We start from the raw sequence: 25,781 nt of genomic DNA, 5'->3' as shown, positions 1-25,781 counted from the left end.
ATACAGAGTACCTGGATAGTCTTGTTTGGATATGGAAAGGAGTAGTGAAGTATGCTAGGAGCAGGTTTTGGATCAAGTCTTGGAATATGTCAGCCTCTTTTTGGGGTAAGTGGGGTGCACAACTATCATTACTTTTTGCTCTACTCAGGGACCACTCTTTGTAATGTTCATGGGACCATACGTGGGACAGGGGATCAAATCAGTGTGCAAGGCAAATGCCTTTCCCTTGTGTTCTCCGGCTAGAGTTTGGCAGTCTTCACTGCGTTTGTTTATCTTGAGCTCTGAGTCGCCCTGTTTTATAAGCAGGTAGTGACATTACATCTGCATCAGTCCAACATGTTGAATAATTAAGTGCTATATTTTATACAGTAGATAAAAATCTGTTGGTGTCATCGATATTTCATACATATTTATTGAGTCTTAATTTGTTATAAGAATGGCATTGGGCAAATGAGACCAGTTTTAAAGAAAATCAGTAAAATATATGAATGCTAATTTATGGTAAGAGCTATGAAAATATGTTTAGAATGGAAGAGTGATAGAATGTTTTGGGGCAGGTTGGATTTTGAATAAGAACATTCATAGGGAGCCTCTTAGGGTCACCTGAAGGTGGTGGGCAGTGAGGCTTTAATGTCTATTGGGATAATACATTCCAGACAGAGCAGATGGCAAGTCTTAGAGCTGTGAGTTGTGAATGTGCCTCTGTGTGTCTGAAAGAGCAAAGAGGAAAGGGGATGAGGAGCACAGTGCTTGGGTAGGGTGTGGGGTGGTTAGTGATAGGTCAGGACTGAGGGGACTAAACCCTGAAGGGCATTGTAGGCCATTGTTAGGACTTAGGGTTTACTTTGTGAGATGGCGGGGGGCGGGCCGGAATTGGAGGTTTTTTGAATATTCTGATTTAATTTGGGGAGGATCATTTGAGGGATTTGTGGGAAATTGAAGGAAACCGGGGTTGGAGAAGGGAGACCAAGTAGAAGGTTATTACAATAATGGAGGAAGCTACAGAGGCTTAGGTCAGGGTAAAATGGTGAAAATGGTGATAAGAGTAATATTTTGGGGGTTGACTACACAGGATTTTCTAATGGATTAGATATGAGAGAAATATGTTTTAAAAGAGACTTTTTTGGCCTATAAGGAAGCGATAGGGTTATGAATATCATTGGCTGAAGGAGGCAAAGTGTGGAAGGAACAAATCAGGAGCTCAGTGTTGAAATAAGTATGACCATCCCAGGAGGATATGAGTCCTGCCTGTATCCAGATCATCTTGGAAGCACCTTTGAGTAGAAAAGAGTAGTGGAAGGACACATGTTTCTCATTTATCAGGGCATCACTTGAGTCCTTGGCAACAAGGATTATTTAAAAATAATTAATAAAAATAGATAAAGTCCATGTGAAGTTTCTGAGTTCTGTGGATCAAGGCTGAATTTGAACTTCAGAATGATCATGGGCAAGAGCAACTCAAGGTTAGATTGAATTGATGAGAAGTTAGACCTTCCCATGGCTTTGAAGTATCTGTGGGACTTGTCAGGCTAGAGAGCTGAGAATCTGCTCTGTCTCGAGTGAACCAAGGTACAGCATCCAGCAACAAGCACAGGCCAGCACGATGTTGAGGTGGAGATCATTGGTTTCTCATCAGGTTGAGAAAGACTAAGGTTAAAAGGCCATGATGGAAATGGGGTGACATATAATTGACTCAATTGAATCATTGGACCAACATTTTAATCTCAGCTATGATGGTGGTGGTGGCATCTTTGGAGTAACAGGTCTCCAGGGATCTGGGTTCAGGACACAAAGCAGTCAGAAGAAAAGAGTGGTATGGCAGTAAGAAATCTAACATTCTTTTTATTTGTGGGGTGGTGGGAGGAGTGATCCACAGTCACCTGTGCTAAGGGCTTACTCCTGACTCTGTCTCAGGGATCACTTCTGGCAGGGCTCAGGGGATCCTATGAGGTTTCAGGGATTGAACCTGGGCCAGCTGTCTGCGTGGTAAGCACCCTACCCATTGTATTATCTTTCTAGAGCAAATATGACATTCTTTACTGGAGCCATGCACATTCCAGCTGCCTTTTGCTAGCATTCCTTTCACTCTCTAGCAGCCTAAAGTTGTCTATATGCTTCCCTGCAGCAGCGTTGTCTTAGGGATCACATTCTTGTGTGCTTTGTTTTAGGGCTCTCCTCACTCTCTTTGGGATCAGGGAAAACCTATGGCTCTCAGAGCTCCTCCAAGTCTCCTACTGGGTTTTTTCAGAGTAGTTCTCTCTGCTGTTTCAGTTGTGCTTATTCTCTGGGTAGCTTTCTCATTACTCACTACATCCTTAGTTGATGCATATCTTCCTTTTGGTCCTCTGGGTGCTTCTTTTTCCATTTTCCTTCTGTCTGACCACAGCTCCTTCCTCATCTACTCAGAAACACCTGCCTTTTTATGGACTTTGTGTGAGATGTAGAGAGCAAAATAAGTGGGTCTCCTAGGAGGCCTTAGATCAGTGATCTCACATACTACTGCATGATTTGAGTCTTGATATGCCCACTGAAGCAAAACCAAAGAACCCCGAGGAAGTGGGTTCGGGAGTAAACCCTGAAATAAAAGTCTGAGACCTGGGCAATGAGACCTGGTAATTTGATCCAAATGTCAGGTGGGGTATGTTCCAGGGTTCTGGGCTGGGATGAGCATCATACACTCAGGAACGAAAGCAGAGGTGGCAGATGTGACTGCAAGTTTTGAGAAAAATGAGTCTGGCTCCACCCAAGAGCCTCTTCTCTAAAGCTATACTCAATGAGAATCTTTTCTTATGGCTCCAGGATCACCTGAGAAGATTTTTCCCACTCCAGGACCCGCAGAATTTCTTGCTTTCTGACTGCCTTCCCTAAAGGAAGGATAAATTGATAAATCAAGCACGTTCCTAACTCTGCAAACATGCTTTCTCACTTTTTTCTCAAGCACAGCTCGGATACTTGGGCCTCTGCTTGTCCTCGTGTTTTTCCCCTGGATCCAAACACTGCTTCTACCGTGCTGGTCTTTACAAATCCTTCCCTCTGTCTTCTATTGCAGAACGGATTAATTCCATGATCCTCTGAAACACTCTCCTTCCTCTTTTAACAATATTGGCTTATATTATTGACTATTGCATAATTATTTGTGTTCTTAATGGATTGAAGCCTTCTAGGCATTATTTCCCTGGTGTCTTGGGTATTATTTGGGATTTAGAGTTGAAATCAATTTAGGACTAAATACTTGTTTCATGAGTAGAATAAAAAATAGATGTTGAAACACTGTTAAGAAGTGTTTTTGGTTTGGAGGGCAGGACTTCCAAGTGGTGCTCAAAATGCCAAGGGGCCCCATCAGAGTGATTCTCAGCCACCCAGGTCAGTGGTTGAATGTGAGGTCCTGAGGATGAGGTGCTGCTTGGGTACAGTGGTGCCGAGGATTATCTGGACCACCTCAGTATGCTGGAGTCCTCCAGGACCACATCTAGTGATTCTCAGGGACCCACATGGTGCTGAGAATCAAACCAGGGGTTGATCACATGCAAGGCAGGCACCTTAATTTATATAAATCTGGCCCCATAAAAATGTTTTCAAATAGGACAGTGAAAGTGAAAAAGGAATGAATTCTGTCTGTAGAATGAGAGTGTAGCAAATGAAGAAAACCCATCTATCTGATATACCCTTGGCATCTTAATCAGGAGATATTGTCAGTGGTTATTCTGTTTCAGATGTCTGTCTAGATGTTGTGAATCCTGGAAAGCAAGTGGTCTTTTGAGGGAGATTTGGTCTCTTGAGGTATTACAACTACAGCCTATGTTTCTCATCCTTTACATTTAAAATTGCATTGTTGATGTCTAGGGTAAAAAGTAAGGAATAACTACATCACTTAGGAAGATTAATTAAAGGAAAAGAAATAAAATTGAGTACTAAATTGAACTTCCCCCAGGGGGTGAGGGTGTAAAGCAATTTGTAGTCAAGTCTGATAACCAATAATGTGCTTTGAAGTAATTAGCATTTACTGAGGGTGCTTCACATAATCCATTTATTCTAATTTCTTTTTAATTCTTTTGTGATGATGGGGGTGACAGGCTCATTGTTCATTTGTTCTTACTTCTTTGTTGGGGGGCAGTCTATCTTCACATGTTCACCATTCTGTGTAGCTGGCTTGAGGGGAAAAAGAAGAGAATCCCACTTTATTCAAGGGGAATAAAGTTAAAGAGTCTTAGGTGTTCACTTGCAAAGATGATTGAGTGAAGACATGCCTATCCTAAAATCCTTCAGCTCATGTGCACAGTAGCATTTCCCCTCATGTGCCAGCATCAAGCTTGCAGGTACATGCTCATTATTTCTGATTTTCTAATTATAGCATAACCATCATAGGGTGATGGGTGAGCTGCCTAGTTATTAGATAATTACTCTCTGTTGTAGAGTTGCTAAAGTTGTAAGAACGACAAAGTAATAACACTGAGCTTGGGTGTGTGTGTGTCAGGGCATTCATGGTATTTTCTTTTTTCTGTATTTATTTCAAACAAGTCTTCACCATAGACTGATACTTGCTTTATGCTACAGGCAGGAATTTACATTGCATAAGAAAGGGTGAGGGAGTGTTTTCTCTTGGAGAGAAGAATAGCCATGCCAAGGAGAAAGGGAGGAACACTGTTCTCAAAGATGCTCTAAGTTGTGAATCTGAGTGTTTTCATAATAAATAAGTAGCAATAAGGATATAACCCTTTAAACAAATAGCAGGGAGCAAATATAAGCCTTATACGCCCTCACCAAAACCCTCCCTTTAGTGTATGGCTTATCCATTCCCCTGTCTTAGGGTCGGGTGAGATTGGGGTGAGGGGCTGTAGGATGCAAGGGATGCTCCAATGATATTTTAGGATTTTGGGTAAGTTTGTACACATCTTCATTTCAGTGTTTGTTTTGGAGGTCTTGGCAGGAAAGTTTTATGCAGCACAACTTTTTATTTTTAAATTTTTCTTTGATTTTTGGGCCACACCTGGTGGTGCTCAGGGCTTACTCCTGGCTCTGTGCTCAGTGATCTCTTCTACTGGGGCTAGGGGGACCACAGGAATATTGGGGATTGAAATGAGGTGAGCTGCATGCAAGGCAAACACTACCCACTGTACTATCTGTCTTGCCCCAACATCTTCATTTTTAGATTGAAATATAATAATATACCTGAACTGTTTCAATTTTGGCCATGTTTCACTTCCAATGATGTGTAGCCTGTAATCACAAAATGGCATTAAGTTATAGGAGCTCTTGGTGGTTGTATCATAATCCTAGAAGGTGATTTGGAGAGGATCTTATTGAAACATTGAGACAAATATATTTCAGACATCAATGATTTGAGTGCTGTATTAATCATTTATGATTTATCTGACAACTCCTTGCATTACTAATAGCTTTCCTCTAGATTAAGTTACATGCTTTTAACTCTAGTATAATATAATATTTGGATTCAGTGAAACCCTTCATTTTGAACTCAGGAGTCAGACTGCTAGGGTTCAAATCTTTATTTTTTTTTTGGCTTTTTGGGTCACACACAGCAATGCATAGGGGTTACTTCTGGCTCATGCACTCAGAAATTAATTCCTGGTGGTGCTGAGGGCACCATATGGGATGCTGGGAATCAAACCTGGGTCAGCCGTGTTTAAGGCAAACACCCTACCCGCTGTGCTATTGCTCCAGCCCCTAGGGTTCAAATCTTTGCTCAACCTCTTGCTGTGATAATAACGTGGCACCACTCACTTACTTCATCTCTTTTGTCTGTTTTCCCCATTTCCCATAAGGTGGGTGATAATAATAGTATATGTTTAGAGTTTTATAAGAATAAAATTTTTAAGAAATAAAACATTTGCAAAAATTCCATATTCTTGCATTTAATAAATGCTCACATGGTAGATGTTATTATTTATGTGCTTTTCTAATAAACGTGTACCTATTTAAAGGATTCACCAATCTTTTATGACAGCTAAAATTAAATCACAGTCTACTAGTGACTGGTAGAATTTGTTGGCTCTGAGTAGCATTGATCTTGTCATCTTATCTCAGGCTGTTTTGTTCTTGAGCCTTTCCTAATGTACCCCTGGGGATTCTTTTCATCTTGGCCTTTTGAACAACAGATCATGCAGCATCCTCCCAGTGTTTCTGGTTTACCCTTTGATATCATAGGGACCAGCTCTTTTCTCACTTCTCTATCTCCATTATGGTTCTTTACATGATTAAAGACAGCTGTCATGACATCCCAGAATCATCTCGTTTTCATCCCCATGAAGTTCCTGCTCTTCTCAACCTGCTCTGTTTGTATAATGTTATCCCTTTACATGGAAAGAAGCCGAGGAAGGAGAGATTTGTCTTAAGACACGTGGGATACATATTGCCAATACTAATTAGTGTGCATAAACCCTCTGAGCACCTGGAGCCTAGAGGCATCCAGCATCTATTTTCAGATGCAAAAATTGCAGGTGGTAAGTGGATACAGCCAGTACCTCCATTAAGAGCCAGAAGTGTTCATTTGTAGAAGTCTTGGAAAACTGGTACTGGTGGTTGTTTTTCCAAAGGGACCTGGAAGCAGAGTCTCTAGTATATATTCTGTTACCTTTCAATTTTGATAGCATACAACTGATTGTCTCTTATACAACTTCACACATATTCAAGAAAATCAGAACCATAGATTATTGGAACTGGGAGACATCTGAAAATAATTGAAGTCTGGGGATGGAGAGATAGTACAGGGGTTAGGATGGTTGCCTTGTGTTTGGCCAACTCCAGTTTGATAACTGGCATTGCACATGGTCTCCTGGGCACTATCAGGGGATCCCTGATCACAGAGCCAGGAGGTAGCCCTGAGTTCTGTTGGGTGTGGCCCCTCTTACCACCCAACCCCCAAAGAATAACATTTTTTTCATAAGTGGTAAGTTATCAAAAGATAGCAGTGTAGTGCTCTGAAAGAACACCAAACATACAAAAATAGCAAAACTTTACCTCTAGTCTGTATGTTTTCATACCCAGCTGTCTATCCCTTTCAGTCTGGGTAATTCCTACATCTGTCTCCTTTAAGACACAGTCCAATAGTTACTATCTTGACCCCTATCCTCAAACCCTCCTTAATCTTCCATGGCCTTGTACAGCAGGTAGGGAAGATGGTCTTCCTGTTTCCCAGAAGCCTGTGCAGCTGTGCAGACTCATAGGCTTCTGCCTCCTAGAGCACAGGCTTCCTCACACACTGCCCAAAGGTTCTGTGGGAGCACACACATGGCATCCACATTCCCAGAACTGAGGGGGTGCTCACAGAAGATGTTTACGGTATGTGGTTTGGGTGAATGGTCAGTCCCCTAGGATAGGGGAAGGGCAGTGGCTTGAGGTATCATAAAGACCTTGGAGCTGCTGCATCCACCTTCCTGAGTATTTGCCAGACTTGAGGAAAGTTCACACCTTCTGGGCAAAGAGCAAGTTCAAGGTCACAGAGTTGAGGCTGAGGATGTCCTTTTCAAATCACTGTCCACTCTCAAAATCTATTATTAATCTAAGGCATGATAGTATTTCATAGCAAAACTTACCTGTCTATCAAGTTAGGATAAAGCTTTGTGCTTTTTCATCTTTATTTCAGAATAAAGTTACCAAGTTCATTCTTAATTTAAGCTTTTATTTTTGAATCATGTAAGGGGTGCATGAGAGGCTTTTGGCATTAGGGTTTTTCTCCTTCCTAATCTGCTTTCACATTCTTTTCCTCCTCCTTTTGGTAGGAAGTTCTATGCAAAAGACTTTGCGCAAACAAACGTTCAGGGAACCTCAGTGAGGAGATTATGACCTTGAGATGACTGTTAAGTAGAGTACCACAGTACAAGACAGAGATCCAGGCAAAGAACACTTACTGCATTCTAGAAGAACTTGTCGGGGGCTGGAGACTGGGAATGGAGCTCCATCAGGAGACTTGGAAAAGACCTCAGAGCTGGCTTTCTGTTTATTCAGCGTGGGATGGGGTGTGTGGAGACCTGTGAAGTAGACATTTTTAGGAGACAAAAATAGTGTAAGATAAAAGTCTAAAGACAGAATAGGCTAAGTGGACTTAGGAAACATTCCATGTGGGTGGAGAGGAAAGTGAGTAGCAGGAAGTAACTATGAAGGCTTAACTGGAGATGGTTATGGAGCCTGTCACCCTCTCTCCCACCCTCCCTCACTTCCTTCTTCTTCCTCCCCTTCCCTTTCTCTACCCTTCCCCTTTCCGGCTCTTCTTGCCTTCCTCCTTTCCTTTTCCCTATCTACCCCTTCCCTTCTCTTCAATTCCAGTTTTTTTCCTTCCCCACCCTATTCTTTCACTTCCATCCCCTCCCCTTCACTTTCTTTTCCTCCCCCATTCCTTTCTTCCCCTTCCTTCCATACCTCTGTTCCTTTCCCTTCCCTCTCCCCTCCCCTTATCTTCCCCCTCTTTCCTTCCTTCCCTTTTTCTTTCTTTCTTTTTTCTAGTCTTACAATCGTTTAATTTTTTAACATTTATTTAATTTTTAATTATTTTTAAGTTGAATCACTGTGAGATAAGTTTTAAAGCTTTCATGTTTGACACGGAAAATCAAATCAAACACCTGGAAACTAAACAATTCAATGTTGAACAATGAGTGGGTCAGGAAGGAAATTAAGGAAGAAATCAAAAGATACTTAGAAACTAATGAGAATGAAGACACGAGCTACCAAAACCTATGGGACGCAGCTAAAGCCGTGTTAAGGGGAAAATTTAGAGCTCTCCAAGCATTCCTCAGGAAGGAAGAAAGGACCCACATAGATAGCTTGACTTCACGACTCATGACCTTAGAAAAGGACCAGAAAAAGGACTCCAAACCAGACCGAAGGAAAGAAATAATAAAAATTAGAGCAGAAATTAATGACATCGAAACCAAAAAAACAATCCGAAAGATCAATGAAACAAAGAGTTGGTTCTTTGAGAAAATAAATAAGATTGATAAACCGCTAGCAAGACTCACAAAGAAAGAAAGAGAGAAAACTCTAATAAATCGAATCAGAAATGAAAAGGGGGACATAACAGAAACCAGTGAAATTCAAAAGATCATTAGAGACTACTTTGAAGGTCTTTACGCCACAAAAAAGGAGAACCTAAAAGAAATGGATGGATTCCTTGATTCCTACAATCTCCCAACACTGAAGAAAGAAGATCTGGAATACCTGAATAGACCCATCAATGTTAAGGAAATTGAAATTGTAATCAAAAACCTCCCCAAAAACAAAAGCCCAGGCCCAGATGGTTTCACTGGCGAATTCTTCCAAACATTTAAAGAAGACCTATTGCCTGTTTTCCTCAAACTTTTCCAGGAAATTGAAAAAACAGGAACTCTCCCAAACAGTTTCTATGAAGCACATATCTCCCTAATACCAAAAGCAAACAAAGACACCACTAAGAAAGAAAATTACAGACCAATTTCCCTGATGAACACCGATGCGAAGATCCTCAACAAAATACTAGCAAATAGGATCCAACAACTCATCAAAAAGATCATACATCACGACCAAGTGGGATTCATCCCAGGGATGCAAGGATGGTTTAACATTCGGAAATCAATCAACATAATCCAGCATATCAACAAAAGTAAAGACAAAAACCATATGATCATATCAATAGATGCAGAGAAAGCATTTGACAAGATCCAACATCCTTTCATGATGAAAACCCTCGCCAAAATGGGGTTTGGAGGAACTTTCCTCAAGATAGTCGAAGCCATCTATCACAAGCCTACGGCAAGCATTATCCTCAACGGGGAAAAACTAAGGGCCTTTCCTCTGAGATCGGGCACAAGACAAGGATGCCCACTCTCACCACTTCTCTTCAATATAGTACTGGAAGTACTTGCGATAGCTATTAGACAAGAAAAAGAGATTAAGGGCATCCAGATAGGAAAGGAAGAAATCAAACTCTCACTATTTGCAGACGACATGATACTATATCTAGAGAAGCCTAAAACCTCTACTAAGAAACTCTTAGAAACAATAGACTTATACAGTAAAGTTGCAGGCTACAAAATCAATACCCAAAAATCCATGGCCTTCATATATGCAAACAATGAGGCAGAGGAAAGGGACACGAAAAAAGCAATCCCATTCACAATCGTGCCCCAGAAAATCAAGTACCTTGGAATCAGCTTAACCAAGGAAGTAAAAGACCTTTACAAAGAAAACTACAAAACGCTACTCCATGAAATCAAAGAGGACATGAGGAAATGGAAACATATACCCTGATCGTGGATAGGGAGAATCAATGTTGTCAAAATGGCAATACTCCCTAAAGCATTATACAGATTCAATGCGATCCCTATAAGGATACCCATGACATTCTTCAAAGAAATGGATCAAGCAATCCTAAAATTCATATGGAATAACAAACGTCCAAGGATAGCTAAAACAATTCTTGGGAAAAAGACGATGGGAGGCATCACCCTCCCCAACCTCAATCTTTACTACAAAGCAGTAACAATTAAAACAGCATGGTACTGGAACAAAGGCAGAGCCGTAGACCAATGGAATAGGGTGGAATATCCCTACACACAACCCCAAATGTATGATCATCTAATCTTTGATAAGGGAGCAAGAGATGTGAAGTGGAGCAAGGAAAGCCTCTTTAACAAATGGTGCTGGCACAACTGGACAACCACATGCAAAAAAATGGGTTTAGACCTTGACATGACACCATGCACAAAAGTCAGATCAAAATGGATTAAAGACCTCAACATTAGACCACAAACCATAAGGTACATTGAAGACAAGGTCGGCAAAACCCTCCACGATATTGAAGATAAAGGTATCTTCAAAGGTGACACGGAACTAAGCAATCTAGTAAAAACAGAGATCAACAAATGGGACTACATTAAACTAAAAAGCTTCTGCACCGCAAGATATACAGTGACCAGAATACAAAGACTATCCACAGAATGGGAAAGGATATTTACACAATACCCATCAGATAAGGGGTTGATATCAATGGTATATAAAGCACTGGTTGAACTCTACAAAAAGAAAACATCCAACCCCATCAAAAAATGGGGCGAAGAAATGAACAGAAACTTTACCAAGGAAGAAATACGAATGGCCAAAAGGCACATGAAAAAGTGCTCTGCATCACTAATCATCAGAGAGATGCAGATCAAAACAACCATGAGATACCACCTCACACCACAGAGACTGGCACACATACAAAAGAACAAAAGCAACCGCTGTTGTAGAGGATGTGGGGAGAAAGGGACCCTTCTACACTGCTGGTGGGAATGCCGGCTAGTTCAGCCCTTTTGGAAAACAGTATGGACGATTCTCAGAAAACTAGAGGTTGAGCTCCCATTTGACCCAGCAATACCACTGCTGGGAATATATCCCAGAGAGGCAAAAAAGTACAATCGAAACAACATCTGCACATGTATGTTCATCGCAGCACTGTTTACAATAGCCAGAATCTGGAAAAAGCCCGAATGCCCCAAAACGGATGACTGGTTGAGGAAACTTTGGTACATCTATACAATGGAATACTATGCAGCTGTTAGAAAAAAGGAAGTCAAGAATTTTGTAGTTAAGTGGATGGGCATGAAAAGTTTCATGCTGAGTGAAATGAGTCAGAAAGAGAGAGACAGACATAGAAAGACTGCACTCATCTATGGTATATAGAATATCAGAGTGGGAGACTATTACCCTAGAACTGTAGAAATAAGTACCAGGAGGTTGACCCCATGGCTTCGCGGCTGGCCTCAGGTTCCGGGGAAAGGGCAACTCAGAGAAGCGATCACCAACTACATTGTAGTTGAAGGCCATGTGGGGGAAGGGAGTTGCGGGCTGAATGAGGGCTAGAGACTGAGCACAGCGGCCACTCAACACCTTTATTGCAAACCACAAGAGCTAATTAGAGAGAGAGAACAGAAGGGAATGCCCTGCCACAGTGGCAGGGTGGGGTGGGGGAGAGATGGGATTGGGGAGGGTGGGAGGGACGCCGGGTTTACGGGTGGTGGAGAATGGGCACTGGTGAAGGGATGGGTTCCCGAACTTTGTATGAGGGAAGTATAAGCACAAAAGTGTATAAATCTGTAACTGTACCCTCATGGTGATTCTCTAATTAAAAAAAAAAATAAAAAGCTTTTATGTTTGAGTTTCAGTCATATGATTATCGAACACCCATCCCTCTACCAGTGTACCCTCTACCATCACCAATGTCACCAGTGTCCCTCCCCCCATTTCACCCTCCCCCTTCCTCTATAGCAGACAATTTCCCTCTTTCTCTCTACTTTAGGGCATTATGGAGATGGCCTTTCAGTATCTGTATTGCAAACCCTTTTTTCTTTCTTAAGCTTCTGGGGTGGGGATTCAAACCCTGGCCTCACAAATGAAAGGCAACTGTTCTACTTACTGGTAAGCTATACCCCTGCCCCCTGGAGGTAGTTCTGAAGGTTCTTAGATACAAACGAGAAGGTTGTTTTTCTTCAGGCATTGAGAACCACTGAGCTTTGTAGTATGCACTTAATGGTTCAAAGATGTAGAGTCAAGTGTCCTAACTACACACATAACGAAAGCTGCTTAGAAAGTCAACTAGGTAAGAGGCACTTGTACAGGAACAATCAACAGAAGCTGGAAGGAAATTATTCTTAGCTGCATGGCTTTGAAGTTATCCTTTGGATTCTTTTATTCCAGTTAAATATAGAAGCGCCCCAGGGCAGATTTTGATGGGAAATAACCAAGAATAAATAAAAAATGGTAATCTCTTCCTGGGAACTAAAGACAAAGCCATTGATCAACTATTCTGATCTGTGGCTCCAGGAGGCTTAGGGCTTCTCGTGTGTACTGAGTTTATACTGCATGTTTCTGTTAGCTTTGATATGCGTACTAGCTTTTCTAAGGTTTTGTTAATGAGTAATTCTGAAGCTGTTTTTGGACATTAGGAACTGAAGTGGCCCATGAAGATACCGTGATCCCCTGGGGAGCTCAGATTTCAGCATTTCATAACTATCAGTGAGAAATTCCAAGTTTTGAAATATTCTTAAATGGGTTTTAAAGTTACAGCTGGCTAACTGAGAAGACAGGTTAAACAGATTTTCCATATGAATAGAACATGATTATAATTATTTATATCCTTGAATTGTGAGGCTTAGTTTCTGCCACTTCTGCAAATTTTCATGACTCAAAAAACTATATCGTAAAGTCAAGATGCAGAAAGATATCTTTATTTTTAATAAAGATTTGGAATTTTGCACTTGCAGATAAATCAGTTTGCCTTTTAGAGATAGTCCGTAGGTGCACAACATAAGCTTGTTGTTGGGAACTATTGGCCATGTATATGCCTCATTGGAGTCTCCCAGGCCTCTTGGTGCAGTTTAGCTTTCCTCTTTGTCACTGTCCCTTCTATGGACTGAACTATATGCCCCCGCCAGTCTTGTCTGTTGAATCCCTAACCCTGCAATTGGATGGTGTTTGGAGATGAGTCCTTGGAGGTAATCTGAATATTCAGATGATACCATGGGTGGGGTCCCTATGCTCTTGTTAGAGTTAGTGCCCTTATAAAAAGAGGCAGCAGAGAGCTTTGTTCTTGCTCAGTCTGCCTTGTGAGCATATAGTGGCAGGAGGCTGTGTGCTAGTAAGGATACAAGTTCTCACCACCATCCTGGTACCTCCAGCTCAGACTTCTTAGCCCCTGTGCTGTGAGAAAATAAAGTTCTGTTGTTTGAGCCACTCAGTTTATGATCTTTTTTTATGACAGCTTGAACTGGCTCATACAGTCCTATCCCAGGAAATACTTGTAAAAGTGCAGTGGGAGTTTTGAGATCATGTGGTTAAAACATAGGAATCCCACACCTTTCTTTTTTTGTGGCTGTATCAGGGAATGCATTTTTGGGGGGAAGAGGGGTGAAAGCTGAGGTATGTTGTGTGACAAATCCTCATAGTAGGGAAGGCCTATGAAAACTTAGACATTGGGTATTTTATTAGCTTAATTTTGTTGTTATTTTGGGGGTGCACCAGTGGTACTCAGAGCTTATTTCTGGCTCTGTGCTCAGAGATTATTCCTGGCAGGGCTCAGGGGACCATATGAACATCTAATATTCATTCACAGCCTGCTGGACAATTACCATGCCGTGTACAGAAAGACTAAGGAGGGAGAAGAAGCCCACATTCTTATATGGAGGGGATCTGAGCTTTGTTTTTCTACCTCCCAGCTCTGATATTCAGCAGTTCTCTCTGAATTTCACAAATATCCAGGGCTGCATGCAGTCTTATCAGAAACAAACAACATATCATAGCAGCCTTTGAGTATTTGAAGCTGCTATTATTATACTAGGCAGTTGTTCATAAGGTCCTATCTGGCATTTCCCCCTAAAGTATATTATAATGAACTGAATGATATATCAATGAATTCTATAATTGAAATATAATTATGATGAGGTGTCTTAAATTTAGAACTACATAACTCCTCCATATTAATTCATATCACTAGAGTTCAAACTATTTTTGATTAAATAATGCTAATCAATTATGTATATATATGTATATATTTATACACAAACACACACCAGAGGTAGTTTAAGTGGTAGAAAACTTAATAGATACTTAATCAAACTAGTTTCCTTTAAAAGTCTAGTTGTTTTCTTCCATGAAGATAAATGTTTGTCTCTTGATAGCTGATGCTCCTTGTTTACACATTTTTGTACGAGGCCCTGTGGAAGTCACTCCTTGTTTACACATTTTTGTACGAGGCCCTATGGAAGTCAAAGAGAAGTGTTAGGTCTGAGTGTGGGCCCTAATGGTAGCCACTAGGACATGGTAATTTCACTTTAAATTGATTAAAGCTGAATTCAAAGAAAACTTAATTCCTTAGTGGACCCAGATGTATTTTCAGTGCTTGTTAACCACAATATTACTGACTACTCAATCAGACAGCACATTCTGAAAATTTCTAACCATTATAGTAAGCTCTCTCAGACAGTGCCATGTGAGATCATTTTTCTCTACTCTCATTGAATTTGAATCTATTTGACGTTCAGGACAAAAAAATGACATGAGGGAGATGACAAAAGAAAATGTAATTAACATTTTATCAGCAGTGTGTCTGTGCTGTGTGATTCATTATTGGAGTAATTTCATAAGGTAATAAATGATACAAGACATTAGGCTAAGGTGGTCAGGGAAAGCGTGCAATTTCATATTGTGTCTCCCAGTAACTAGCTGGAATCTTGACAGGCAACAGTGATTAGAGGGCAATTCTGGAAGAAGGGATGGAAAATTTTGTAGGTAGAGGGTGAAGGAACAATGTAACATATATTTAGGCAGCAACAGCCAATATAATTTACAGGGGCCAAGATAACATGCAGTGGTGGGATTTATTATTTAAAAATTACAAAGAACTTCCAGATCATGGAAGTTGAACATTAAACCAATCCTGAGGTCCTTGTATTACTTGTAGGCACATGAAGCCAGCCCAAGTTTGAAGGGTGCTACATAAATCCTATTGACTGAATTCTAGTGATTTCAAAATACAAATAAGACAAGCACAGAAACACCACTGAAACATCAACATTTTTCATTTTCTTACTGTTACTATCCCAAGAAGTGCATATTTATCCATGGGTTGTTTGATGCTGGAGTTGGGCACCTCACCCAGTGATGTGTCTCGCCATGCTGAGCAGAACATTAGAGATAACTGTTTTTGAGGATATGATGAAAAGCATAATTTGTAGTCAATAACATTATCTTTACTTCTGCTAAACATGGTTTCTTCAAGAAAAATGATTGGTGAAGTTTGGAAGCCCACAGCTAGTTATCAGTGCTGCACTGGCTGAGGGCTTGGCATTAATTAGTATATTTGGGACAGTTAGACCAAAACTTCCTTTTTGAGTGTAAGGGGATTTAGCACTCAATGGGATTTATGACTCTAGATAACAAAAAAAAATAGAGATCACCATATAAACATTATGAATGTCTCTTGCCCGCACACCTGGCAGCTTCCCCGGGGCCCCTCTGAGGGGATGGGCTCCAGCTTCCCTCCCTGCCCCAAGCAGAGCTCCCAGTGGCCGAAGACCACCGGAACCTAGCCACAGCCATGCTCAAGGCCCCTCTCAACATGTTCGGACAGGCCTCACGCATGAAGGTACCGGCAGAGGAACCCAGTTGTGTGTAATTCCATCAGTGGCCAACATCCAGACTTAAAAGCAAGCTCCCAGAAGCGATATAAGCGATATCTTATAACCTACTTTTCCCTCTGGGAGAAACTCACAAGCTACTGAGAGCTTCCTGCCTACATGGGACAGCCTCGCAAGCTTCCCATGGTTTATCTATATGCCAAAGCAAGTAATCAGCTGAATCTCATTCCCCTGACCCTGAAGCCTTTAGAGGCTTCTAAAATCTCAGGGATAGGACGAATGTAGAGGTTACTGAGACGGCTCGAGCCACTTGATGATCAGCGGGATTTTGTGATCGTGATATTTATTTTAGGCTTACTCAAAAATAAAGTTATGTAATAGACTACACTTCTGGCCACTGGAGTTCTGACTTCATTTGAACAGTGATGTATGGTATTATCTTTGGTTAAATGTTTCATCAATGAATGCATGTCTTTTTTGTCTGTGAAATAATGATTAGAGTATTTGCCTGCTATATGGGTAATTAGTGAGAAGAATAATAAAACAAGGCAGACTTGATGAAGATGTGCACTCTTATTTAACAAAGAGTTCATATCCTTTTTGCTCCTATCTTTTCTTCAATTGCTGTCACAACCAGACTGACCTGGCAGGACATTGTATTCATTTTATTCCTGGAAACAAACACATGGATTCTTGGCATTACCTTTTTGAGATACGTTTAAGTTCTTATGCAACTATAAGTAGTAATAGATATTTTGTATACCGTTTACCTAGAGTAATAGATATGTTATATACCATTTACCTAACATCACTCCTTAATAATGTCTTACAAAGCCATAACTAATATCACAACCAGGATTTTGACAACCCGTATTCAGATCTTTCTAGATTTAACTGTGTATCTTTGTTGTTCTGTGTAATTTTATTAAACTTGTGAATCACAGCTATCAGTCAGAATTACAAAGTTCTAGCACCACAGTGGTGCCTAATTTTTGACCCTTTACAACCACATTTATTGCCCCCTTGATCCATCATCCTGAATTCGAGGAAAATACTCATTTATTCTCATTTCCTGTAATTTGTTATTCAAAAAATAAGCATAATTATACAATGTGTAATCTTTTCGGATTGGCTTTCTCATCTTTAATTCAATGTAATTCCCTGATAAATAATTCAAATTGCTGTGTATAGCAACAGGTTTTTCCTTTTTTATTTCAGTCTGGTATTCCATGGCTTGGATATATCACCATCTGTTTATAAAAGTTCTAGGGCTGGGAACATGATTCAGTGGGAGAGCATATGGCTCCTATGTACAAGAATCAGGGCTCAATCCCCAGCACAGGAAAGAAAGAGGGAGAGCCAGACCCATAGTACAAACACCCATGTTTGTCTTGTATTTGGCCGACCCGGGTTCAATCCTCAGCACCCTCCTCAGCACAATCCTCAGGAGCACAGGTTCCTGAGCACTGCCAGGAATTATCCTTGAGCACAGAGCTAGGAATAAGTCCTGAGCACTGTGTGTGGCCCCAAAACATACATACAAACAAAAACAAAGAGGGAAAGAAAGAAAGAAAGAAAAAGAGAAAGAGAAGAATAAAAGAAAGAGAAAGAAAGAAAGCAAGAAAGAGAAAGAAAGCAAGAAAGCAAGAAAGGAGGGAGGAAGGGAGGGGAGGAGGGAGGGAGGAAGAGTGGGAAGGCAGGAAAGAAGTAAGGAAGGAGACAATGAGAAAGAAAGGGTAGATTCACCAATGAAGTTGCTGTGAACACTGATCGCATCCATTTTCTATGGCTGCCATAACAAGGCTCCACAGACTGGATGACATAAACAGCAGAGATTAATTTCCTTACAGTTCAGGAGACTAGAGGTTTGGGAACAAGGGACTAGACAAGTTGATTTCTCCAGAGGTCTCACTCCTTGGGTTGTAGACGCCATCTATCCCTGTTACTTCCCCTGGCTTTTCTCCCATGTAACCATGTCCATCTCTGTTATTACTGCCACATTTATCTCACTGAATTCAGGTATACCCATCCCAATAATCTCAGTAAACTTTAAGTCAGTACATCTAGAATGGTGGAGAGAAGTGGACACTCTGCTGGAGGTGTGTGTGTGTGTGTACTGTTGGAATGTGGTATGTGTGGAACCCCATCATTGATAGCACTGTATATCATTATACTAAAATAAAAATTAATATTGCTGTCACCATTTGACCTGTGACAATTTAAAAAAATTTCATAATAATTGAAATAAAAATGGTATTTCTAATACAGTCACATGCTGAGATATTGGAAGTTAGAATAACATTCAAGTGCCAGGTTTTCCTCCAAAGATAAGTTTTGATTTGAAGTAAGCTAAATACCAAAGAGACCACGTGTTGTTGGGTTGTATGAAAATTATGTGCTTGTTTTTCTTCTTTGAACTTCAAAGCTATGTTAGAGAGTGGCTGCATCACCAGCAGAGAGTGATTCAGTCTCTGTGCATTCTCAGTAGCATTTATTATAGTCACTATGTTTTATTTTAGCCATTCTGATAAGTGTGCTTTTATTTTTCATTTCCCTCATAATGATATTGAATATCACTTCACGTGCTTATTTGCCATTCATATGTCCTCTGCAGGAACATTTACTTGCCTTCTCAAAGGTTCTTGGGAAGTCAGGGTCTGCTTCCTATAATACTTGACTTGGTGGTGCGGGCCTGGCAGCTTTGGTAATTGAGTCCACTTTTGCTGTATTGCTATATTGTTCTATGCCTGGGGATGTAGGGCACCAGGGCTGCACTTGGTGATGTTGGGGTGGGGGCTGTCGTGTGGTACTGGACATTGATCTTTGGGCATCATACATGCAAGCATGCATTAAAGCTTTTTTTTTTAACTATCTCCCTAGCTTTCATCTGTTTATTGAGTGTTGTTTTCATACAGCCCACTTTTGAGAATTCTTTATGCATGCTAGATACTATGTTTTTTTTTTTTTTGGTTTTTGGGTCACACCCGGCGATGCACAGGGGTTACTCCTGGCTCTTGACTCAGGAATTACCCCTGGCGGTGCTCAGGGGACCATACGGGATGCTGGGATTAGAACCCGGGTCGGCCGCGTGCAAAGCAAACGCCCTACCCGCTGTGCTATCGCTCTAGCCCCACTATGTTGTTTTTTAACAAGCAGTTGCAGAGCACAGATCTTTAGGTTACCTTTCCCTCCTTTGAAGAGAGACATTCTTCAGTTTCTCTGAAATCCAGCTTGCTGGTGTTTCCTTCTATGTGGTTGTACTTTTCTTAAAATTTCCTCTGATATTTTAAAAAAGAAAACTTTTGTAATTTTGTTTTTCACATTTAAATCCATGATCCATCCTCACAAGGTTTTGGTCAGCTGTGATTCTGAGAGACATTTTTCAGCCTATAGATATTCAGTTTGTCAGCATCACTTGTTGTAAAGACTTTTTCCCTCTACATTTTTTAAACTACTATTAAGTATCTATGGGACATAATATTATGGGTGCTCTACTTGGTTCTGTTCATCTGTGCATCTCTGTTCCTCTGCCTTACTGTCTTAATGACTGTAGCAGTTGATAACAATTAAGAACAGAGTGTATTTTTAATTTTTAAAAATACCATTTTAGCTATGATAAAGCCTGTACCTTCTTTTTTTTGTTAATTACTGGCTATTGAACTCAGGGCCTTATGTGTGAGAGGCATGTGTTGTACTACTGAACCTTATTTCCAGGTCTGTACCTTTTTTATATACATTTTAGAATAAGCTTTTCTACAGCTGTTAAAAAAATAACTTGCTGGAATTTTGATGATGGCTCTAATTGAGAGGAATCTTTTACCTTTTGGGGCAAAGAGGTTTCTTAGGGACTTTTTGCAGTGGATTCTTCTTTAATCCTCCCCCCCCCCCCGCCTCCTGTTGTGTTTCTAAGCAGAGATTAATGTTCTTGCCTGACTGGGAGAACTCTTCACCTGACCATATATTGTCCCTTGTCTCCCCTTCAGTCCCCTTGCTTGGTTCACCTGGGGGCAACAGGATTCCTTCTTGATTAGGGATAAAATGAACCTACCTGTGCTGCCTCTTGCTACCAGGCTGAGAGAAAGGAGATGCCAGGCTTGGATATCTCCTTTCAGGTAGGATATCCAAAGACCCCCTGAACAAAAAAATTGTTCCTGCACTCCTAGGTGCCCCAGCTCCTCTATTCCTCTACACTTTCCCGAATTCTGCTTTGGTTGGCTCTTGCTTTATTCCCAGGATTTATAGTCGAGAGAGATAGGGAGAAATGAACCTACATTTTTTTTTAGCATATAGTCAAATGTTTTTTGTTCAGCTTCTCCTTCCCTCCCTCCCTCCCTCCCTCCCTCCCTCCCTCCCTCCCTCCCTCCCTCCCTCCCTCCCTCCCTCCCTCCCTCCCTCTCTTCCTCCATCCTTTCTTTCTGCCACACTTGTCTATACTTAGGTCTTACTCCTGGTTCTGTGCTCTGGGATCACTCTGGAGGAATTCTGGGGACCATATGGGATGCTGAGGATCAAACTAGGATTGGCGGTGTGCAAGGCTAGTGGCCCACATGCTATACCCACCCTTCCCTCTGGCCCTCAGCTTTCTATTTCTTTCTGGATTTGTTTTTCTCTATTAGAGAGTGATCTTAGACTATGGCAGAGAACCTTGAGATGTGGCTATGTAGGACCTTTGCTGGGTCTTACCCAGAGAAAACACTGTTAGACTGGATTCATTTTTCTGGTGTGGAGTAATGTCAGCCTGGAAATAAAAAATCAGAAAGGCCACACAAGGTAAGATTAGGGAAGAAAGGAAAGGGTGATTGCTGCTCCTGTCCATCGTGGGGATGATGGCTGAGTTGGCATTACCCTTTGCTCTCTGGAATGCAGCTTATGGTCTGTGCTTGTCCTGGCTGAAGCACAGAGGGTTGTGGCCATCTGGTCTCTCATTTTCAGTCAGAGAAAGCCTCAGAGGATGATCTTTGGATTATCTCAAGGTAATTTGTGTTCTATAAGCACCAAAAAGGAAGGGGAAATATGTGGAAATCACTTAAAGATTAGTGGAAATTAGTAGAGAAGCAGATAAAATCTCTACTTGCTGGACATTTTTCTGTTAAAAAAAATCAAAAACCCCACAATTGGGCACATATATTGCCTTCTGTTTGGAAAGATAAACCAGCATTGAATTTGTCATGTCAGGCAAGATGTGTTCCATTAGTAAGATGGATTCCATTATACACCGAATCATGATGGAAACAAATTTATTCCCGCGCCTTCTGTGGCACTTTTCATAATGCCAAGAGGACTGAGGAGGAGAAGAGCTGCCTTGATCACCTTTGGTTCTGGAATGGCAGACCAGAAAAGGTGACTATGGGTCAATTTTGCATTTCATCCAGAATTCAAATGTACATAATTATTCCAACTCAAGAAACAGTTGACTAACTTTGCTGAGGTTAGTGGGATGGAAAGTTCCTTAAGGGAAAGAATTTCAAAAGTATTCATTCTGCTCTGTTTCTTTAGTTATTAGACAATGAGTTCTTGACTAAGTTCCTCTACTCTTTTATGTAGAACAGTATTCTTCCTGAGTAAATCAAGATAAATTTGATTTTAATACATGGGTTCAACTATGTAATCAAATCAGATATTTTAAAGACTTTCATTTGATTGTTATTCACAAAGAAATTTTAACCATATGCTGTTCTGCAGCTATTATAATATTTATGATCTAGTTATGTGGTTTGGGTTTTCTAAGTGGCTGCATGAACTCATATTCCTCTGTTGGATGGGTCTTGTTCTTCCCATACTGATGACTTAGACCTTGGAGATAAGCATTCTACCTGGGTTTTAGGGAAATCTCTGAATCTCGGGTCTACTGTTTGCAAATTTTGGATGTTGGGCAAATGTCTATTCCCCTGGTTTCTTCATTTAATCACAGACATGTGGGGGAATTATATATAAAACACTAGGAAATGAATTATTGTACGTAGAATTTTTTTGAGTTCTAAATTGAGCACTTTTAATCAGAGACCTTAGATCATTACCTTCCATGCTGCATTTCTTCTTCTGGGTGGTTGGTCTAATTATGAAACAACAAAAGATTAGGTCTGCCTGTGAAAATGTGTAAACACTTAAGGAGAAACCACCTTGGCAGAGCTATTCATCAGTGGGATCCTGATACTCTGGATGAATGAATAGTAAGAATGTTTAGCCTGATGCCTAGTTGCCCTGTCTGTGTTAACACTGCCTTGCTTTTGTTGTTTTCCAGCATGTCTGATACCTGCCTGTCCTCTATTCTCCTGAGGGTGGGAATTCTCCTCAGCTTCTCATTATGATATGCTTCATAACAGTCACGGTGGAGACAGCTATTGAAGACAAATCCCCACTTAATCTATTTCTGAGAGGTATGACATTAAAAATAGTGGGCACTTACGATGGTTAATTTTGTTGTACTTTGTTATTAAGAGGAGATGATGTTCATACCAAATGAGTAATAAAAAATCAATTAAATTCATTTAGGTAAATTAAAATGCTGACAAGTTCATAATGGTTTTTTTCTGGTTGTTAAGTGAGATTGACATGAATTAACAATTGGTGGTGGACAGAAATGTGCTGAATTTACTGAAGTCTATTTCCATTAAAATGACAGCTGTGTATAAGTGCCATCACCAGGGCATTTAGTTACGGGGTCCATGAGTGTGAAGGAGAGAAATAATCAAATAAGACAACTTGTACTTAATTTTAATTAGCTAAATTCCCCTTCACGTTTTAATCACATAAACTCAGTCATGGATGGTGTAGAAAATAAGCAGACTAGCTATCTTATTGTTGAACTCTAATTTATTTTCCTAAGTTATTTAAAAATTTGAATTTAATTGCAACTTAACTTTTGTTTTTGAGTGTTTATTCTGAACCAACTTCTTTTTTGAAGGTGAGGGAGAGGTGGTTTCCAAGCAATGCACAGAAGTCTGGGATCACTCCTACAGATATTTCTAGTCAGGCTCCAGATATTTCAGTGTTTGGCCTGGTGGTACTGGGGGTTTCTAGGGACATACCTGATGGTGGTGGGCAGTGTGGTGCCTGGAGGCAAACTCAGGGCTTACATGTGCTCCAGCTCTTTGAATAATCTCCCTTGGCTCTCTGAATTAATCTTCCTCATAAAATGACTTGTCAGCTGTCTCTTCAATATTTGAAGTTTTGTCTGGTAAATTCTTTAAAAATCATTTCCATAAAAATTTACTGAAAAATAACATAGTATAATTTCCAATGCTAAATGGAATCGGATGTAAAAGACATCAGTGAAGTTAATGAAATAACAATTGTATATTCTAGATTGTTTTCTGAAGGCCATTAAAACCTTTTTAAATTTTCATTATGATGTCTAATGTTTGTTTTGCAATGAGACTGTAAATGGGGTTCTGATTTTTATTAGTTAAATTCCTCTTTACTGGATATTGGTGGGTATGAAGGAACCAGATAATTAAGATTTGTTATACTTGTGGGATATAACCAGGTGTCATAGTTTATCCTTATGATCTTCTCTTTTGTTATTGTTTGGAGGGGGTCATGCTTGGTAATGCTCAGAGGCTGCTCGGTTCTTGGGGTTTGCTCTTGGTGGTGCATAGGGGACCATGTGTGGTGCTGGGCATTAAATCTAGACCTTGCTCATGAGAATCATATGTCAGCCCATTGAACTGTCTCTCTGGCTCTGAAATTGTCTCTTAGATGTACAGCATGTATATGACAGAGCTACTCTTTGGCTGATGTAAATAGGAAAACAGTGAATGGATTTCAGCACCATATGAAATATTTTTTTAATAAACTTCTTGTGTGACTGCCTGAAAAATGCTCTGCATATACAAAGATGAGACAAAGACATACCTATATTTTTCATAGCTTTTTATTTGGGAACTTGGGAGAAAACTGTTATCACTTTATTATTCCCCCAGCAATGTGCAGGAGTAACCCCTGAGTACCACTACATATGACACCCAAAACAAACAAGCAAAAAACATCTTGCAACTGAGTGTTGAAAACAGGTAAAGGGATATAGTTGATAAACTTTCAGCATCTGTAACACAAACCATAATTCCTAAAATGAGAGAGAGAGAGAGAGAAAGGGAGAGAGAGGAGAGGAACCTAACACAGAGGCAGGCTGGGGTGGGGGGTGGATTGAAGGGGTGGGAGAGAGACTGGGGATACTGGTGCTGGGAAATTATACTGGTGGAGGGATGGGTGTCGGAACATTGTATGACTGAACATGAACAGTTTCGTAATGCTCTATTTCATGGTGATTCAATAAAAAAATTTAATTGAAAAAATCTTGCTTCTGAGTTCTCTTTAATGGTAGAGACCAATAATAGTACAGAGAACCAGGAATCAGTTCTGAAAGGGGGATGACATATTGTCACTGAAAAAGCTGAGAGCTTCTGACACTTGTCCTTGAGATCTGCTTGAAATAAGGATTCGAATGTGTAGATACTGAACAGAAAAATCTTGCTGGCTGAACACCCAGATGAGCCACAGTGTGGAGGGGGTGTCTGTGTTGTGTTCAGAGAGCAGCCAGAGAATAATGGAGGAAGACAGGTCAAAGAGGGAGATATTTATACATAGGAGATGAGTGCATGAGGTCTGGAAGCAGTTCTGTCCACTCCACAACAAAGTGTGGAATCAAGCATATGCTGACTTGCTGGGGAGCTTGTGCCTACCTCAGAGGCTGTTGGAAGCCTGTTTGGGGATGTGTAAGGACTGGGTCATTACAGTGTTAAGAGGGAAAATTAGATGGTTCAGAGAAATCTGGTGGACTGTGGATGTATTGGCTGCGCAGAGTAGAGGGTGTTTGGTGGGAGAAGCTGAAGATGATGAGGGAGCAGGGCAGGGTGGACGGGCATTGCTGTCTTTAAGATCTGACTTACTTGAGAAACTTTTCAGGAAAAGGAGTTCAGTTGTTTGTGGGCTACAATTTTTCACTTTTTCAGGATGACTTCTTCAGACTCATGGCAGAGAAAGCAAGTCTAGTTGTAGCAGTAATTATCTGCTAAAGGTAAGATTGTTTTTGCAATTTGGCATTGTGTCTTATCCCCTAAAATAAGTTTGTCTAGGTTTAACTGACCCACCAATACACAGTGCCAGTTTTCTTGTCACTTATCCCAAGAGTAGACTGGTATGTGTCCTGGAAGAGTGGTGGTATCTCTAGAACTCCTCTGCTTATCTCTGGGTAGAGTGGAGACAAGGAAACTATTGTGGTGACCTATGTGCTGCCTTGTTATCTTCCTCTGGGACTTATTGTGAGCCAGGCATGTTTTCCATGGCTCATATGCTTCTGTATTGAGAAGATCTTAAGTTTGAGTCCCTCTGGTTTGGCATGAGCCTAAGTAGAGAGCAATGATGTACGTAGGACTTTGTATGCTTGGAAATAGTCATATCTTCAAGTAGAACACTTCTTATATCAAAGATTTATTTTGAAGCCCTTCAGGTTTTAATAAGATGGATTTTGTTTTGTTTTCTTTTGGCTTTAAATAGATTCCCCTACCTTGTTATTATTGCAGTGTGGCAAGATTGTATACTTAGTTGTGGTGTCCAGCAGTTGGAAGAAACTTGGTTGCAAACACTGGAGGGGGCTGATATAATGATGGAATTTTGCCCTCTGGTCTCTAAGGCCAGGTTCTCTCCCACCTGACCAAAAGGAGGACCTGATATATGATA

The 25,781-nt window shown here is 40.6% G+C and overlaps 1 protein-coding gene across 3 annotated transcripts in view; it reads left to right on the top strand.

The window, feature by feature from the left end:
• Positions 1–25,781, top strand: part of MTUS2 (microtubule associated scaffold protein 2) — a 645,452-nt gene that overhangs the window by 90,851 nt on the left and 528,820 nt on the right. For all 3 annotated transcript variants that reach the window (XM_055124406.1, XM_055124395.1, XM_055124399.1), the window contains exon 2: positions 22,345–22,480. The gene's annotated coding sequence lies outside the window, so the exon portion shown is untranslated. The remainder of the gene's footprint in view (positions 1–22,344; positions 22,481–25,781) is intronic.

Source organism: Sorex araneus, chromosome 1 (assembly GCF_027595985.1).
Source record: "Sorex araneus isolate mSorAra2 chromosome 1, mSorAra2.pri, whole genome shotgun sequence".
Classification (NCBI taxonomy): domain Eukaryota; kingdom Metazoa; phylum Chordata; class Mammalia; order Eulipotyphla; family Soricidae; genus Sorex; species Sorex araneus.
The sequence above is the reverse complement of the archived record's forward strand: the minus strand, read 5'-3'. Positions and strand labels throughout refer to the sequence as shown.